The sequence below is a fragment of the Rhinolophus ferrumequinum genome, chromosome 23, assembly GCF_004115265.2.
Source record: "Rhinolophus ferrumequinum isolate MPI-CBG mRhiFer1 chromosome 23, mRhiFer1_v1.p, whole genome shotgun sequence".
Taxonomy (NCBI): Eukaryota; Metazoa; Chordata; class Mammalia; order Chiroptera; family Rhinolophidae; genus Rhinolophus; species Rhinolophus ferrumequinum.
The window spans coordinates 45,502,574-45,509,318 of record NC_046306.1 but is presented as its reverse complement, the minus strand read 5'-3'; the positions used below and the strand labels follow the sequence as shown (position 1 = coordinate 45,509,318).

Below are 6,745 nucleotides of genomic sequence, written 5' to 3'. Positions count from 1 at the left end.
TGCTTTGTTTTCTTTAATTCTTGCAGTTGCTTGGCTCCCTCTCTGATTTCCTATTATCCTACCAATCTTTTAGCTACCATTTATCGCTACAATGGTCTAGGCAATCAGATGAACAATCCTTTAAAATATGGTCCAGGATTAGTTATAAAGTGGTGATGGGGATGTAAAGTAAAGCACAGGGATATAGTCAACAATATGGTAATTATTATGTATAGTGCCAGGTGGGGACTAAACTGATCGAGGGATCACTTCATAGACCATGTAAACATCTAACCACTATGCTGTACCCCTGAAACTAATATAAAAGAATATTGAATGTCAACTGGAACCAAAAAAAAAAAATCAAAAAATTTGTCTGAGATAATAATAAATTGGTGTGAATTGGTGAATTCCAAGTGGGATTTTCAATGAGCAAATATTCAACTACACGGAGGCATCATAGGGTGTGTGTGTTAAAATGTAGGCTTTATTATTCAGGTCTAGTGAGGCCATGAGATGAGGAGACGACTGACATTGAAAAGAGAGTTCGTTACTCAAGTCCCAAGAAGAAGTGGCCTTCCACATCATGGGAGCCACACGAGGAAGCCCCAGGGTCTGTCAGGAGGCTGGGTCAGATGGACCTCTCCAGCTAAGTCAAAAGCTGTCAATAAAAATATGAGAATAAGATGCACACCCTGAAGGAAGAGGATGCACATATGCGAGCTTTGTGATGCAGCCATGGGAAGAAAAGTAACTAGTCCACCTGGATACATGATGTTCATAAATCACCTTTGCTATCACCTCAGGAGCTCAGAGTTTTTAACAGGTGGTATAACCCAAACTTTCATTCCCATACTACCCAAGCCTTTTTTAGTGGTCTGGTTTTAACCTGGGTGCTGCAGTTTCCCGGTTACCAGTACTGTGGACAAGGGCTTGTAAAGGACACCCAGTGAACGGACTGGCTTTGCCCACAGTGCCTACTCCCAGTGGGTAGTGGCAGCACCCGGAGTCATGACCAGTCACCACTGCTTATTCTCCTCTTTTTGTTTAGTGGCACAAAAACCCCAAATGGCCAGTGCAGTTTCAACTTCCAATTTAATTTTTACATGATTAAAAAAATTCTTGTTGAAATACACATGCCAAAAATGCAAAAATTTCAAGTGTACAACATGACAAGTTGGCACAAATCCACACCCTGTACCTACCACTTGAGAGAAAGAGCACATTGTTAATTCTCCAGAAGCCCCCTCCTGGTCACCCAGGACACCACTAATCTGAGTTTAGAAACCTCTGATTAGTTTAGTCTGTTCTGTAACTTTGTCTAAAAGGAACCACACAGCATGTACTCTTTTGTGACTGCTTTCTTTAGTCCAAATTAGGAATCTCTAGTCTTTTCCATTGGCTTATTTGTCTACCCTTGTACTGGTACCAGTCATATTTGCTGTGTCTTTATAATAAATGTCTACTTAGATAGTATAAACACTCCAGCTGTCTCCTCCTCCTCTTTCCATATTTTCAATTATCTTTGTGTTTCATATTTCCGTAAGTTTTACAATTAACTTTTAAATCTACAGACACACACACACACACACACACACACACCTGACAATTAAGTTCGCAAACTCATCCTATAAAAAGTGCTACATACGTCATTGCTGAATATCATGACAGTCACCTTTGAAGTACTCCCCTTGGGAAGCTATGCACCGACGCCAGCGCCTAGTCCACCCTTCAGAGCGATTTTGGAACTCTTTTTCTGGAATGGCCATCAGAGCTGTCATCATATTACTCTTGCTGTCCTGAATGTCATCAAAATGTCTTCCTTTCAATATTTCCTTTATCTTCAGGTAAAGAAAGAAGTCACTGGGGGCAAGATCAGGTGAGTAGGGAGGGTGTTCCAATACAGTTATTTGTTTATTGGCTAAAACCTCCCTCACAGAAGGTGCCATGTGAGCTGGTGCATTGTCGTGATGCAAGAGCCATGAATTGTTGGCGAAAAATTCAGGTCGTCTAACTTTTTCACGCAGCCTTTTCAGCACTTCCAGATAGTAAACTTGCTTAACTGTTTGTTCAGTTGTTACAAATTCATAATGAATAATCCCTCTGATATCAAAAAAGGTTAGCAATAGTTCGCGACAAGTTCAAGTTGCTACAAGTTCGCGAACTTGTCATATCTCGTATAAAACCACACATACAAACTGTTGGGATTTTAATTGAAATTGCATTGACTCTAGATAAATTTGGTCTTTACCATATTGACTATTCCTTTCTTTTTTTTTAATTAAAGTTTATTGGGGTGACAATTGTTAGTAAAGTTACATAGATTTCAGGTGTACAATTCTGTAATACATCATCTATAAATCCCATTGTGTGTTCACCACCCAGAGTCAGTTCTCCATCCATCACCATATATTTGATCCCCGTTACCCTCATCTCCCACCCCCCTTCCCCCTGACCCTCTGGTAACCATAATGACTCTTTCAAACCTTGGGCTTAACATATTATCCCTCTTCCCCATCTATTATGTTTTCTTTAATTCCTCTAAATAAATTTTTTATACATTTTTTTTGTGTGGAAGACTTGTACATTTTTATTAGATTTATTTTTAGGTATTTGAACATTAAATTTTTTTAAAGTTAACTTATTTTCCAATTACAGTTGACATACAGTATTAGTTTCATACATACAATATTAGTGATTTGACATTTATATACCTCACAAAGTGATCACCTTTACAGGTCTAGTACCCACCTGACACCACACATAATTATTATAATGTTATTGGCTATATTGTAATACATTCTCTATGCTGTACTTTACATGCCTGTGACTATTTTGTAACTACCAATTTGTACTTCTTAATCTTGTCCCCCTTTTCACCCAGCCCAACAACCCTCTCCTATATGGTGACCATCAATTTGTTCTCTGTATCTATGAGTTTGTTTCTGTTTCATTTCTTCTTTTATTTTGTTTTTTAGATTTAACATGTAAATGAAACCTTATGGTATTTGTCTTTTTCTGTCTGACTTATTTCACTTAGCATAATACCTTTTAGGTCCATCCATATTGTCAAAATGGTAAGATTTCATTCTTTTTATGGAAGAGTAATATTTCATTGTCTATATGTACCACTTCTTCTTTATCCATTCATCCATCGATGGGCACTTAAATTGCTTCCATATCTTGGCTGTTTTAGATAATGAGGCAGCAAACATAGGAGTGAATATATCTTTTTGAATTAGTGTTTTGGATTTCTTCAGATAAATAACCAGAAGTGGAATTGCTGGGTCATATGGTAGTTCTATGTTTAAATTTTTTGAGGAACCTCCATACTGTTTTCCACAGTGACTGCACCAATCTGTAATCCTACCAACAGTGCACAAGGGTTCACTTTTCTCCACATTCTTGACAACACTGTTCTTCATTGGTTTATTGATGATGGCCTTTCTGACAGGTGATATCTCATTGTGGTTTTAATTTGCATTTCTCTGATGATTAGTGATGTCGAGCATCTTTTCATGTATTTGTTAGCCACCTGTATGTCCTCTTTGCAGAAATGTCTATTCAGGTCCTTTGCCCATTTTTTAATTGGATTTTTGTCTTTTTGGTGTTGAGCTGTATGAGTTCTTTATAAATTTTGAAGATTAACCCCTTATCAGATGTATCATTAGTGAACATCTTCTCCCGTTCAGTAGGCTCTCTTTTCATTTTGTTGATGGTTTCCTTCACTGTGCAAAAACCTTTTAATTTGATGTAGTCCCATTTGTTTTGTTTTTTTCCATTTGTTTCTTTTGCCCATGGAGACATATCAAAAAATACATTGCTAATAGTGATGTCAAAGAGTTTACTGCCTATATTTTCTTCTAGGAGTTTTATGGTTTCAAGTTTTACATTTAAGTCTTTAATTCATTTTGAGTTTATTCCTGTATGTGGTATAAGAAAGTGGTCTATTTTCATTGTTTTGCATGTATCTGTCCAGTTTTCCCCAAACCATTTATTGAATAGACTTTGTCATAGATTAATTGACCATATATTAGGTTGGTACAAAAGTAATTGTGGATTTTGCATTGTTGAAATTTGCCATTTAATATTGGAATACATTTTTAAATACATATGGTTATGTTATACATCACTTTAAAGCGCATTTCTTGCTTTATCCTTTTTTGCTAATGACTTATTATTTGCTGTTTATATTTATTTTAGACTGTGGAAATGATGATAGACAGAAAGCAAATTTGAGTGATTTTCTTATTCAAGTTCAAAATGGGTCGTAAAGCAGTGGAGATAACTCACAGCATCAACAACGCATTTGGCCCAGGAACCGCTAATGAATGTACAGTGCACTAGTGGTTCAAGAAGTGTGGCAAAGAGACGAGGGCTTTGAAGATGAGGAGTGTAGTGGCCGGCCATCGAAAGTTGACAACAACCAATTGAGAGCAGTTATTGAAGTTGATCCTCTTATAACTGCACGAGAAGTTGCCAAAGAGCTCAACATCAACCATTCTACGGTCATTTGGCATTTGAAGCAAATTGAAAGGGTGAAAAAGCTTGATAAGTGGGTGCCTCATGACCTGACGGCAAATCAAAACCATCGTTTTGAAATGTCATCTTCTCTTATTCAACACAATAACAACAAACCATTTCTCGATTGGATTGTGATGTGCGATTAAAAGTGGATTTTATACAACCAGTGATGACCAGCTCAGTGGTTGGACTGAGAAGAAGCTTCAAAGAACTTCCCAAAGCCAAACTTGCACCAAAAAAAGGTCATGGTCTCTGTTTGGTGGTCTGCTGTCGGTCTGATCCACTACAGCTTTCTGAATCCCGGTGAAACCATTACCTCTGAGAAGTATGCTCAGCAAATCGATGAGATGCACCGAAAACTGCAACGCTTGCAGCTGGCATTGGTCAACAGAAAGGGCCCAATTCTCCACGACAATGCCCAACAACACATCGCACAACCAGTGCTTCAAAAGTTGAATGAATTGGGCTCCAAATTTTGCCTCATCCGCCATATTCACCTGACCTCTCACCAACTGACTACCACTTCTTCAAGCATCTCAAAAACTTTTTGCAGGGAAAACTCTTCCACAACCAGTAGGATGCAGAAAATGCTTTCCAAGAGTTTGTTAAATCCCAAAGCACGGATTTTTACACTATAGAGATAAACAAACTTATTTCTCATTGGCAAAAATGTGTTGATTGTAATGGTTTCTATTTTGATTAATAAAGGTGTTTGAGCCTATTATAATGATTTAAAATTCATGGTCTAAAACCACAATTACTATTGCATGACTTTATTTCTGGGCTTTCTATTCTGTTCCATTGATCCATGTGTCTGTTTTTGTGCTAATACCCTGCTGTTTCGACTATGATAGCCTTGGAATATAGGCTATCCTAGACAGGAAAAGAAAAGAGACTATTTGGGACTATATCAAATTGAAGTTTTTTCACGGGAAAGTTAACCATTGATAAAACAAAAAGCATGCTAATGAGTGGGACAAGATATTGTCCAATGATATATCTCATAAGGGGTTAACACCAAAATTTATTTAAAAACTCAACACCAAAAAAACAAACAAACAAAAAAAACTATTAAAAAATGGACAGAGGACATGAAGAAATATTTCTCTAAAGTGGTCATATACCACGTATCAGTGAAATCATGTGGTTCTCTACTTTTTCTGTCTGACTTATTTCGCTTAGCATTATAATCTCAAGATCCATCTATGTTGTCACAAATGGTCCTATTTCATCTTTTCTTACTGCCGAATAGTATTCCACTGTGTATATATACCACAACTTCTTTATCCATTCATCTACCGAAGGACATTTTAGTTGTTTCCATGTCTTGGCCACTGTAAATAAAGCTGCAATGAACATTGGGGCACACATGTCTTTATGGATAAATGTTTTCAGAGTTTTGGGGTAGATACCCAGGAGAGGGATTGCCAAAAACAACAAAAGAACAAGACAAACAAATGAGAAACAAAAACTCATAGACACAGACAACAGTTTAGTGGTTACCAGAGGGTAATGGGAGAAGGGGATTGTAGATGAGGGTAAAGGGGATCAAATGTATAGTGATGGAAGGAGAACTGACTCTCGGGGGGAACACACAATGAGATTTATAGATGATGTAATAATACAGAATTGTTCACCTGAAATCTATGTAACTTTATTAACAATTGTCACCCCAATAAATTAATGTAAAAAAAAAAGATCAAAATGTTTTCAAGTAAAAAAAAAAAGTGGACATAAAGCTGGCCAACAGACAGACATAAGAAAACATGCTCAACGTCACTAATCATTAGATAAATGCAAATAAAAACCACAATGAGATATCACCTTGCACCTATCAGAATGGCTATCATCAATAAATCAGCAAACAACAAGTGTTGGAAAGGATGTGGAGAAAAGGGAACCCTGTGCATTGTTGATGGGATTGCAGATTGGTGCAGCCACTATGGAAAACAGTATGGAGGTATCTCAAAAATCTGAAAATGGAACTATTTTATGATCCAGCAATTACACTCCTGGGTATCTGTCCTAAAAAATACAAAACTCTAATTTGAAAAAACATATACACCCCTATGTTTATTGCAGCACTATTTACATCAGCCAAGATACGGAAACAACTGAAATGCCCATCAATAGATAGTTGGATAAAGAAACTGTTGTACATTTATACACTGAAGTATTACTTGGCTATAAAATAGAATTAAATATTACCATTTGCAACAACATGAATGGAACTTATAAATAT

At 36.9% G+C, this 6,745-nt stretch overlaps 1 pseudogene; it reads left to right on the top strand.

The window, feature by feature from the left end:
* The first annotated feature begins 717 nt into the window (after nucleotides 1–717).
* LOC117015817 (histone-lysine N-methyltransferase SETMAR-like) lies at nucleotides 718–5,206 on the top strand (annotated as a pseudogene).
* Nucleotides 5,207–6,745: the final 1,539 nt, after the last annotated feature.